The sequence below is a fragment of the Hyperolius riggenbachi genome, chromosome 3 (assembly GCF_040937935.1).
Source record: "Hyperolius riggenbachi isolate aHypRig1 chromosome 3, aHypRig1.pri, whole genome shotgun sequence".
In the NCBI taxonomy this organism is placed as follows: Eukaryota; Metazoa; Chordata; class Amphibia; order Anura; family Hyperoliidae; genus Hyperolius; species Hyperolius riggenbachi.
In genome coordinates, this window is record NC_090648.1 from 290,960,305 (window position 1) to 290,973,435 (window position 13,131).

Sequence of the window (13,131 nt, forward strand, 5' to 3'; positions counted from 1 at the left end):
TGTTTCTTTCTGTGATTGGGTGCCAGGGTTTAGGCTGGGAGCCCTCTGATTGGCTCAATGAGGTCAGGTGGGGCTGGCCAGGGTTCCCCTCTGTGATTGGTTGCTAGGGCTTCTGCTGGGAGCCCTCTGATTGGCTCCAGGACGTCATCTCCTTAGTTACAGTATTTTGGATCCGGATATCCGCGTCATGCGCCCAAATATCCGCAGATAATTATCCAGATTTTGGCCCAGGTATCTGGAATCCGAATCCGGTCGGATAGCTGAAAAAAGGTCAGATATCCGGGTTACCCGGATATCTGGAATCTGGATGAGCAGCACTGCATGTGGGGGACACAGCAACCATGTGGAAGAAGGTGCTCTGGTTAGATGAGACCAAAATTGAACTTTTTGGCCAAAATGCAAAACGCTATGTGTGGCAGAAAACTATCACTGCACATCAATCTGAACACACCATCCCCACTATCAAATATGGTGGTGGCAGCATCATGCTCTGGGGGTGCTTCTCTTCAGCAGGGACAGGGAAGCTGGTCAGAGCTGATGGGAAGATGGATGGAGCCAAATACAGGGCAATCTTGGAAGAAAACCTCTTGGAGTTTGCAAAAGACTTGAGACTGGGGCGGAGGTTCACCTTCTAGCAGGACAACGACCCTAAACATAAAGCCAGGGCAACAATGGAGTGCTTTAAAACAAAACATATCCATGTATTAGAATGGCCCAGTCAAAGTCCAGATCTAAATCCAATCGAGAATCTGTGGCAAAATCTGAAAACTGCTGTTCACAAACGCTGTCCATCTAATCTGACTGAGCTGTTTTGCAAAGAAGAATGGGCAAGATTTCAGTCTCTAGATGTGCAAAGCTGGTAGAGACATACCCTAAAAGACTGGCAGCTGTAATTGCAGCAAAAGGTGGTTCTACAAAGTATTGACTCAGGGGGCCGAATAATTATGCACACCCCATTCTGCAGTCATTTTTTAAAATAAATGTTTGGAATCATGTATGATTTTCGTTCCACTTCTCACGTGTACACCACTTTGTATTAGTCTTTCACGTGGAATTCCAATAAAATTGATTCATGTTTGTTACAGGAATATGACAAAATGTGGAAAACTTCAAGGGGGCCGAAGACTTTTGCAAACCACTGTATGTTAGGGGAGTTATAGGTAGAATAGGTTATAGAGGGGCTAACAGTATGTTAGGTTTGAATATGGCTAGCTTTTAGGGGAAGAATAGGTTCCTACATTTCAAAATTTCCACAAAGATAGGCACCGCACTCCAGATGTATTTATCAGCTCTTATACTTTATTGCATAAGTAAGGTGACATATAATATATATATATATATATATATATATATATATATATATATATATATATATATATATATATATATATATATATATATATATATATATATATATATATATATATATATATATATATATAAAACACATCGGCAACTTGATAAAGGCCGTATGGGCCGAAACAGCGGGCAGTCGCTGCCTGTCACCTTACTTATGCAATAAAGTATAAGAGCTGATAAATACATTTGGAGTGCGGTGCCTATCTTTGTGGAAACTTTGACCTGTAGACCCTCTGGTACAAGGGTGAGGATTTGGGCATGCCTCATTGAAATTTTTGAGCCTGGTGTGTGTGCTCCTGGATACACGTCTAGGTTCCTACATTGACATAAGAACATTGTAGGGGGCAAAACAGATTGTGGGCTTTTTCTTATATTTACACTATATTGTATGAGGCTGACTGCTCCGGCACTGAAACAAAAAGTACTGACTAGAAATGTACCTGATGCTTTGCTGCCTGGTGCACCATCCTATTTTATGTAAAATTGTAGCGCTATAGACACCTAAGCTATTCAACTTTTGTTTTGCACAATGGTGAAATGCAGGAGGATTGCTAGGATCCCAGATTATTATGCCCTGGATACCATTAAAGTGGGAAAAGTGTGGCACACACGGTGTCCATCCACAGCACAAAGTGAGCATGTTCATGACAAATTGTCAGCATGACGTAAAAGTATGTAAACCTTGCCACATGCTGTAGGCATTGTTACAATGTGCCACTAGGGAAGATCAATGAGATATAAATACTGGTAATCTTGCGTTGATGTAAATTTTATTCAAATTTATGCAGTTTGAAAAAGGATCAAATACAACATCAGCTTCATACCACTGGACCATCTACAAGTATACATTTGCATGAATATTTGTGTAACATCTGCATCTAGAGCTGATAAATACATCTGCATCTATTCACTACAGTGTGAGTGCACTTCCTTCTTGGGTTCTTAGTTCCTAGGCAAAACACGCGAACAACACAGTTGCCATCTTACAATTGTACACATTAAAATGTATATTTAAGTTGTTACTGAATATACTACAGCTCCAGTTTGGATTAAATATGCATTGTTTTACTCAAAAGTATGCATGTTTACTTTGTTACATTTTGTTTAGTGTTATTCGATTTTCAAGATATGTCATCAGAATATAACACCATATGCCCCAAGCTTGATGTTTGTTGCTCTTTTTGTAGTCTAATGTGGCTGTCAAAATGTGTTACAATCACAAATGTTTCACCAACCACACATTATCACTATGTAGCATCAAATGCACAATCTTTGATTTGGTATAATAACCTTTAGAAGTTTCTTCTGTATTCTGTGTCAGTCTTCTTCACTTAGCTATATGTATACATGTTAAAATGTATCCTAGAGACAATGGATTCAGCTGCAAATGTATTTTTTTCATACCTAGTAAAATACTAGATAATTGAAGATAATTCTAAAATAATATGCAGATTACAAAATTTTAAACTTAAAGCACACTTGAACTGGAAAAAAGACTTTTACTTACATGGGGCTTCTTATAGTTTGTCAGGTGCCTTGGAAACCTTTTGGACCCCTAAGTTCTCCAGCTGAAAGGTCCAAAATATCTGTGACTGGAGCTCCAGTCATGCCTCCTGTACAGTCTGGTGCTTAACAGTAAGCTTTCTGTGACATTACCAAGAGTGCTCAGCTAGGCCAAGTGTTCTGTGAATATAGAGAGGGGAGACAAAAGTTAGCTGGCATGGAGGAATAATAATGGTAAGACATGATTTTGGAGCATCCACATTTGGCTGTTTTCCTCTACATAACTCATTTTATTGTCATGTTTTGTCCTATAAACACTCAAAACTACTGAAAAAGAATGTCAGAAAGCTGTAATCAAGTCTGTTGGAGACCTTAGGAGCAAGAAGGGAAAAAGTATTGTTGCCCATACACAAAGTTTTGTTTTAGATGTAATCTGACAATGACATTTACTAACACATATATATATTTTATTGGGATTTAAGAAATTTAACCACTTCCCAACTGAGGGGTTTTACCCCTTCAGCATCCGAGCAATTTTCTCCTTTCAGCGCTCCTTACATTCATTCGCCTATAACTTTATCATTACTTATCGCAATGAAATTAACTATATCTTGTTTTTTTCGCCACCAATTAGGCTTTCTTTAGGTGGGACATTATGCCAAGAATAATTTTATTCTAAATCTGTTTTAATGGGAAAATAGGAAAACATATGGGAAAAAAAACATTATTTTTCAGTTTTCGGCCATTATAGTTTTTAAATAATGCATGCTACTGTAATTAAAACCCATGAAATGTATTTGCCCTTTTGTCCCGGTTATAAAACCATTTAAATTATGTCCCTATCACAATGTTTGGCGCCAATATTTTATTTGGAAATAAAGGTGCATTTTTTTCAGTTTTGCGTCCATCCCTAATTACAAGCCCATAGTTTATAAAGTAACAGTGTTGTACCCTCCTGATATAAATATTTAAAAAGTTCAGTCCCTAAGGTAACTATTTATGTATTTTTTTTAATTGTACATTTTTTATTTTTTTTTTAATTACAAAAAAAAAAAAAATGGGGAGTGTGGGAGGTAATGAGTTAATTTTTTTGTATAAGTAATGTATGTGTGTGTGAAAAATAGTTTAGGGTGTAGTTTACTATTTGGCCACAAGATGGCAACAGTTTAATGCGACCTCCAAGCTTCCTTCCGGAAGCTTGGAGGAAGTACAAAGAGGCTGGTATTTTTTTTTTTTTTTTACAATGATCGAGCTGCTTAGCGAAAGCAGCAGATCATTGCGGGGGCAGAGATCAACGAACGGGAATGTATTTTCCCGTTCATTGATCTCCGGGCGAGCGGGCAGCGGCGTGCACGATCGCGGGAGTGCGAGCGGGAGAGCGGACATCGGCGGTAGCGGCGGGGGGTGCGTATATCTACGCTCCGGGCGGGGAAGTGAAGTCCAAAGGAGCGTAGATATACTGTACGGCGGCGGGGAACCAGTTAAAAGGAACCTGAAGTGAGATGATATAGAGGCTGCCATATTTATTTCCTTTTAACCACTTCACCACTGAGGGGTTTTACCCCTTGAACACCAGAGCAATTTCCACCTTTCAGCGCTCCTTCCATTCATTCGTCTATACCTTTATTATTACTTATTGCAATGAAATGAACTATATCTTGTTTTTTTCGCCACCAATTAGGCTTTCTTTAGGTGGGACATTATGCCAAGAATTATTTTATTCTGAATGTGTTTTAATGGGAAAATATGAAAAAATGTGGGAAAAAATTATTATTTTTCAGTTTTCAGCCATTAGTTTTTAAATAATGCATGCTACTGTAATTAAAACCCATGAAATGTATTTGCCCATTTGTCCCGGTTATAAAACCGTTTAAATTATGTCCCTATTACAATGTTTGGCGACAATATTTTATTTGGAAATAAAGGTGCATTTTTTTCAGTTTTGCATCCATCCCTAATTACAAGCCCACAGTTTATAAAGTAACAGTGTTATACCCTCTTGACATAAATATTTAAAAAGTTCAGTCCCTAAGGTAACTATTTATGTTTTTTTTTTATTGTATTTTTTTTTTTAATTACAAAAAAAAAATAAAATTGGGGAGCGTGGGGGTAAGGAGTTAATTTATTGTGTAAATGTAATGTGTTTGTATATGTAAAATGCTTTAGGGTGTAGTTTTACTATTTGGCCACAGTATGTTTGTTTACATGCGACCTGTAAGCGTCCGGAAGGACGCTTACAGGAAGCAGTACGAGGCTGGGAGAGTCACAATGATCGTGCTGTTTCTAATAGAAGCAGCAAATCATTGCGGGGGCTTAGATCAACGAACGGGAATGGATTTTCCTGTTCATTGATCTCCGGGCAAGCGGGCGGCGGCATGCAAGAGCGGCGGGAGCGCGTGCACGAGCGGCGGGAGCGCGGACAGCGGCGGTAGCGCGGAAGGTACGGATTTCTCCGCCCCTGGTTTTTTAGGGGGGAAAAAAGGGACGGAGAAATTCGTACCGTGGAGGGTTAAGTGGTTAAACAATGTCAGTTGCCTAGAAGCTGTGGTAAACATTTGGGCATCAGTAGTGTCTAAATCAGGGGTGCCCACACTTTTTCTGCTTGCGAGCTGCTTTAAAATTCACAGAGGCCAGGAAATGCACCACTGTTTCAAATGCTAGGCCTTCAGTATAGATAGACAGGTATAGTGTAGTTGGGTGTAAGTGCCTTCAATATAGATAGCTTGGTGTAGATGCCTGGGCCACTTACCTCCTAGTTCCAGCGGCGGTGTCTAGGGCTCGTCCTGGTCTCCCCTCCGACAGCTCGCTCCCCTCCTTCAGCCGACCACCTGCCTCCACGGCTGGCTGGAGTGCAGATGGGCGGCTGAAGGAACGCTCTGGCGGGCGAAGGGGCTATGACGTCGCGGTTTCCTCCTCTCCATCTGTACCGCCTCTCGCCTACCCTGCCTTCCGATTGGCCAGCGGAATCTGATGAGACACACAGCTGCCGGCTGCAAAATTTAATGTGACGCAGCCAAATGGATGCAAACTACCAAATAGGCGGTCGCGATCTACCGGTAGTTCGCGATTGACCTATTGGGCACCCCTAGTCTAAATCACACACCTAAAAACAGGCATGCAGCTAATCCAGTGAGATTTTTGCCAGAAACACCTGATCTGCATGCTTGATCAGGGTCTATGGCTAAAAGTATTAGAAGTAGAGGATCGGCAGGACAGCCAGGCAATATTCAGTTTAACCACTTTACCTCTAAGGGTTTTTCCCCTTTAAAACTAGAGCAATTTTCACTTTTCAGCTCTCCTCCCTTTCATTCGCAATAACTTTATCACTACTTATGCTGAAATAATCTATACATTGTTTTTTTCGCCACAAACTAGTCTTTCTTTGGGTGATACTTATACTTTTTGCAATGAATTATCTTATTCTAAATGCATTTTAATGATAGTAATAAGAAAAAAATAGAAAAAAAATCATTATTTCTCAGTTTTAAAATAAAATATATATAAGTTTTTATAGTTTTAAAATAAAGCATGCTACTGTAACTAAATCCAATAATTTTTATTTGTCCCGGTTATTACACCGTTTAAATTAGGTGCCTTCTACAATGTATGGCAAAAATATTCGATTTGGAATAAAAGTGAATTTTTTTCATTATGTGAGTTTGGGTACTCTAACAATAATGTAAGCCCCTTATTTGCAAAAAAATAACAGTAATACACCCTCATAGCCCTAACGTAACGATTTATTTATTGTCTTAAATTCTGTAACTTATTTTTTTACAATTCTGTTATATGGGGGCAGGGAGGAAGCATAATAAATTAAGGGGCTTGTTATAGGGATGGGAAATGTACATTTCATTTTTTTATTGTAATATTTTTTGGGGGGCCACTAGATGTACCTACACATTTCCTTGCCTGGTTAAAACGCAGCTCAAGCTGTGTTCCATCAACAGGAAATGACAGAGACTGTCATATTTTTAAGGAAATGATTTCTGTTGCTCATTGCAACAGAAATCATTTCAAATATGAACATTTAAATTGGGTTTAGGAACATATGTATGACATCATACCCTTTCCACCCTCAGACCATCACCTTCTCACCTTCAACCTCCTCACGGAAGGCACCTCCAAATTACCCACCCACCCACCTGGTCGATGGCAGCGAGACCTACGCAAGCTCAACCCTAGTGTCCTTGCTGACCCCCTCCATGCCCTCTCCTCCACTCTCCCCACCCTAACCTGTCCTAATCTTGCTGCAGCTCAGTATCGCCAAACTCTCTCATCAGCCCTAGAGAAAGCTGCTCCACCAATATTTCGACGCAGCCGACCCCCTAACCCCCAGCCCTGGCGCACTACCCATACTCGCAACCTCCAGAGGGAAACACGCGCCACTGAACGGAAATGGAGGAAATCTAGACTTTACCAGGATTTCCTACAGTACAAGACCAACCTGATGCAGTTCCACACTGCCCTTGCTCATGCGAAGCAGGAATACTTTACCAAGCTCATCGGAGCACAAGCTTCCAACCCCCGGCGTCTCTTGCCACTTTCAACTCCCTGCTTAAACCCACCCCCCCACACTCTGTTTCCTCCCTCTCTGCCACAGATTTAGCCACCCACTTCACCAACAAAATTGTCTCTATCCGCCAGGAAATATCCAATCTCCAATCTTCACCTCCCACCCCCTCCCAACCAGCTCCTCCTCCACCCTATCCTCCCCTCACATCCTTCACTCCTACTACCACCGAGGAAGTCATCCACCTACTGCAGACTTCCCATACCACTACTTCCCCCCCTTGACCCCATCCCTTCTGATTTACTCCAGCCTCACTTCACGGAATTGGCCCCAGTCCTCACTACCCTGTTCAACCTCTCCCTATCCACAGGCACCTTCCCCTCAGACTTCAAGCAGGCCACTGTACTACCCCTGCTCAAGAAACCCTCCCTCGACTCCTCGCTACCCTCCAACTACCGTCCTATCTCCCTCCTCCCCTTTGCCTCAAAACTCCTTGAGCGTCTGGTTCACAAATGCCTGACCCAGTTCCTCAATGCCAACTCACTGCTAGACCCACTGTAATCTGGATTTCGGCCTGCCCACTCAACCGAAACTGCTCTCACCAAAGTGGTCAATGACCTTGCCTTAGCTAAAGCTGAAGGTAAATACTCCATTCTCCTCCTTCTTGACCTTTCAGCAGTTTTGACACAGTAGATCATCCCCTACTCCTCCAGTCCCTCCAGTCCATGGGCATTCACGATCTCGCCCTGTCCTGGCTTTCATCCTACCTCTCCAACCGCTCCTTCACGACCGCCTTCAATGAGTCCTCATCCATCCCCAACTACCTCTCGGTGGGAGTCCCCCAAGGTTCGGTCCTTAGCCCCCTACTGTTCACCCTATACACATCCTCCATTGGAAAGGTTATCTCCTTCATGGGTTTTAACTATCATCTGTATGCAGATGACACCCAGATCTACCTCCACACCCATGACATATCCACCACTACCATGGACAAGGTCTCCTCCTGTCTATCAGCCATCTCCTCCTGGATGTCCGCTAGGTTCCTGAAACTAAACCTAGACAAAACGGAATTTATGATCTTCCCACCCCGGACATCCATAAACCTCCCAGATGTGCATGTCACTGTTAACCACACTACCATTCACCCTACCTCTCAAGCCCGCTGTCTGGGTGTCACCCTGGACTCCGCACTCTCCTTCACTCCCCACATCCAAAACCTCACAAAGTCCTGCAACTTCCACCTTCGTAACATCTGTAAGATTCGCCCTTTCCTGACCTCTGCCACCACCAAACTCCTCATCCATGCCCTCATAATTTCCCGCCTTGACTACTGCAATGCCCTGCTGTCTGGTCTCCCTATGACCCGAACAGCCCCACTGCAGTCCATCATGAATGCAGCAGCCAGAATTATCCACTGCTCCCATCGCTCCACCATGGCGGATCCCCTCCTTGAATCCCTCCACTGGCTTCCTATCCAGTCCAGAATCAGATTCAAGATACTGTGTCTGACCTACAAATCTGTCCACAAAACCTGTCCAACCTACATTTCCGATCTTACTCAGAGGTACACACTTAGCCGCTCACTCCGCTCTTCCAATGAACTTCGCCTAACCGCCCCCCGCTTCACCCAGTCCCATGCACGCCTCCAGGACTTCTCAAGAGCTGCTCCAACACTATGGATCTCCCTACCTCCATCCATTAGGGCAGCCCCCTCCTTCAACATCTTCAAGAAAGCCCTCAAAACTCACCTTTTCACTCTGGCCTACTACCCCTCACAAGTGCTCTAAACCTACAGCTGAACTCTGGTCTCCTACCTCTCGTGTCCCTACCTCTCCCTTTAGATTGTAAGCCTTTGGGCAGGGTCCTCCTCCTTTTGTGTCCAACCTGATCATGCACCTCCATTACTGTGAACCCATGCTAGGCATCTGAGTGAACCTAACTTGCCTAATCTCCATGCTCCATCCAGTGACTGACTAAGCATTACCTTGTACTCATACTGTGCTGCATGATCTGATCTTTCTTGTATTCAGGTATTGTCATTTTGCTGTAGGTCACCCCTAAGTATTGTATGTATACCTATTTATTGTCCAGCGCTGCGTAATATGTTGGCGCTTTATAAATACAATAAATAAATAATTCCTTGCAACTAGGTCATAAGGCACTGGTGTATTAGATGATGATGTGGGTCACATGCCCATGCCCGCCAATTGTATGCTTGAGTGATGTCAGAATTTAACTCTTTGACTGTTTATACTCTGAAGAAATCAACATGTAACAAAAGATGCCTGATTGCTGAATAAACCCCTTAACCACTTTGTCCACTGCTACAGTATATCAACGTCATCTGTGGCACCCTCCAAGCCACAATGACGTAGATATACTGACTTAATTACAGCCCTGCTGTGCACGATCGGGTGCGCTTCAGAGCACACCCTCCGGCACTGTCAGCTGCATTACTAATTGGTGGAAGGGAACATGTTCCCTTTTGGCCAATTAGTTCACCCATCTCTCATGAACCATCGCTGCAGTAGTTAACTGCAGCAATCCTTCATCTGTCCCCCTCCGTGCAGAAATTATATAAAAAAAAAACCTCCAGCAAGCAGCCTCACTTACCTTACCTCGTTCCTGCGACTATCCTGAGCCGGGACCCGGGTTACCGGCATTACGCGGCTGACTGCAGAGCGGGGATAGGAGGCTCGGACTTCAGGATAGTCGCAGGAATGAAGTAAGGTGAGTGAGGCTGCTTGCTGGAGTTTTTTTGTTATTTCTGCAGGGAAGGGGCTGCATGATGGGGGGCATGTGGCTACCAATAATGGGGGCAGGGTAGCATATGTAAAAAGGGGGGTGTACATATTTACTGGGGGGCATCTAATTAACTAAGGGGAGGGGGGATTTAATAATTTGGCACATCTGGGCATCTGGGGGGGCCACACTCATATACTGGGGGCACATTTGGCTATAATGGGGGGCAGCGCTAATCCTGGGGGTACATCTGGCTATATTGGGGTAATCCTGATCCCGGGGACACATATGGCTATAAAGAGGGGCACAATTGCTGGGGGTGCATCTCAATCTATTCTGGGGCTGGCAAACATTGGGGACACGTGTGGCTATGCTGGGGGAGGGGGTGATACTGGGGACACATCTGGATATCTATACTGGGGCAAATTTAACTGGCGGCACAGTTTTTGTGTCAATAGCACTTTTTATTTCTAAACAGAAATTGGTCAAAATTGAGAAATAATGCATTTTTTAAATTTTTCCCCACTTTTTCCCAATAAAATGCATAGAGAGGAAAATTTTACTTGGTACCAAATACCCCCCAATTAAAGTTTAGTTTGTCTTGAAAAAAAGGATATATAGATCATTTAAGTGGCGCGAGTACAGATGAAGTTATTGCTGATAAAAAAGGGACACCGCTAAAGCGTCAAAACTTCTGGTCCATTAGGGGAAAACAAGGTCTAGATGAAAAGTGGTTAAAGGTGAAGGTGGCTGTCTTCGCTCTATCTCCTGTATGCTGTCACTGTGAGTTGCAGTTCTAATGAGTTGCTGGTGCCGGAGTAAAAGGTGTGTTGTGCTGTTGCCAATAGCAACCAACGTATAGGTTCTTACACCTCACAGTGCGACTTTTTGAGCATGTTGCACTGCAATATGATTGCAGCACAATGTACTCAGTGTGTAAGGGCCCTAAAGCTAGCAATACATGTATCAATGCTTTAAATTGATTAGATATTTGATTTCATCAATTGAATAAAAAAAAAATGAAAAACAAAAGATGTAAAGATGTTGGTTAAATCTTAAGTGGAAAAGGCAGTAATAACAACTGGGGAGGCAGGCAACAAAGAACATTGTCAAGGTAGCTAAGGAGTGGCTCAGGAAGACGCACATGATGGTCCTGGAGTGGCCTAGCCAGTCTCCAGACCTTAATCCTATACAAAATACATGATGGGAGCTGAAGGCTCAAGTTGCCAAACATCAACCTCAAAACCTTACTGACTTGGATAAAAGTTGCAGACAGGAGTGGGCCAAAATCCCTCTTGACTTGGTTGCCAACTACAAGAAACATCTGACCACTCTGATTAGAACCAAGAGTTTGCCACCAAGTACTAAGCCATTTTTTGATATGTGACTGTAAAGATTGGCATCAGCAAGAACAGATTTCTGATTATTGGTGATCTGCAGTATCACCAATAATACAGATACTATACCTGATTATGTGGTGATCTGCAGAATCACCAATAATGCGAGTATAGCGAGACACAGGACAACCAGATGTAAAGATAGGTGTTTGGTGCAACAGTAATACAAATAGAGATACCAACTCCCACAGAGAAGCTGGTAGAGGGAGATATCTCTATAGAACACAGGGATCAGCACTCCAGCAAGCTGGAGATGCAGATGAACTAGTAATCAGTTCACCCGAAGAGCTGGTGGAGCACAGTAAGACAACGTATACTGATTACCCGTGGAGCGGGTGATTCAGACTTTACTGCAGCAGGTGATCACCTGAGGGGCAGGAGATCAAGACTGTACTGCAACTCCTAATCATCTGTGGAGCAGGTGATAAGGACAGTACCGTAGTTACTAGTCACCTGAGGAGCAGGTGATTAAGACTGTACTGCAGCTACTGGTCACCTGAGGAGCAGGTGATTAAGATTGTACTGAGAATCCCTCACCAGGGACTAGGCTCACTGGTGAGGGCAGGAGAGTCAGACAAGCAGATTCGGCAACAAACGGACAGATACGGTACAAAGACAGAAGGCTTAAATCAGAATAGTGTTCAGGCTGAGTCGGCAACAGGATCAGATAGGCAGAAGCACAGAATTAGTAAACAGAAGAGTAGTTCAGGCTAGCAGAAGGTCATAACAAATAATACAATTCAATTAGTACTTTAGCGATCAACAGAATCTGACTAAGTGTGGATCCCCAGCTCCTGCTGGTTCTAGCACACTTTGGGATCTGACTAAGGTCTGAGTGCTAACGCGTAGCATTTGCAACAGCAGACGAGGAGCTACTGACAGGCAGGTCCTATATATACTGAGAGCCCCCCACAGCGCCGCCCCAGTCACTCAACCAATCAGGAGCACTGCTGGAGTCAGCTGACCGGCCGATCAGCTGACTCCCCTTTTATTCGCATAAAGGTCCTGTCGCCTGGTGCACGCGCAGCCCTCAGTCTATGTGCAACTGACGGACCAGGCAAAACTCCACCATGTAACTGCGTGGCGAAGGCTGCCGCCTAAGACGCAGAGACAGCCGCCATGCCGCTCACTGCTGCGGCGGCATCTCCGCTATCTATTACAGTACCCCCCCTGAGGAGTGGACCCCGGACACTTCTTACACGGCTTTTCAGGGGGTAACTCATGAAACTCTTTCTTTAGATCCTTGGCATGCATGCGGCAATCCGGAACCCAAGTTCTCTCCTCCAGGCCATACCCCTTCCAATGGACCAGGTACTGTACAGCATCCTGCACTAATCGAGAATCTAAAATCTTCTCGATCTCATACTCAGGTTGGTTGTCAATCATCACAGGGGGGGGGGAGGGGAAGAGGAATCCACATGTACAGCAGGCTTTAACAAAGAAACATGAAATGATCTCACATCTCTCATGCTGGCTGGGAGATCAATCACATATGTCACATCATTAATCTTTCTGGACACAGGATATGGGCCTACAAATCTGGGTCCTAACTTAGGTGATGGTTGCCTTAACCAGCCGGGCGGTATGGACGAGCTCAGCTCGTCCATCACCGCCGGA

At 43.7% G+C, this 13,131-nt stretch overlaps 1 long non-coding RNA gene across 1 annotated transcript in view; it reads right to left on the reverse strand.

Annotated features, from left to right (window-relative positions):
- LOC137561429 (uncharacterized) overlaps positions 1-13,131 on the reverse strand; it is a 63,967-nt gene that overhangs the window by 37,564 nt on the left and 13,272 nt on the right. Inside the window, exon 2 of the long non-coding RNA XR_011030008.1 lies at positions 2,867-3,042. This is a non-coding gene — a long non-coding RNA (uncharacterized lncRNA). The remainder of the gene's footprint in view (positions 1-2,866; positions 3,043-13,131) is intronic.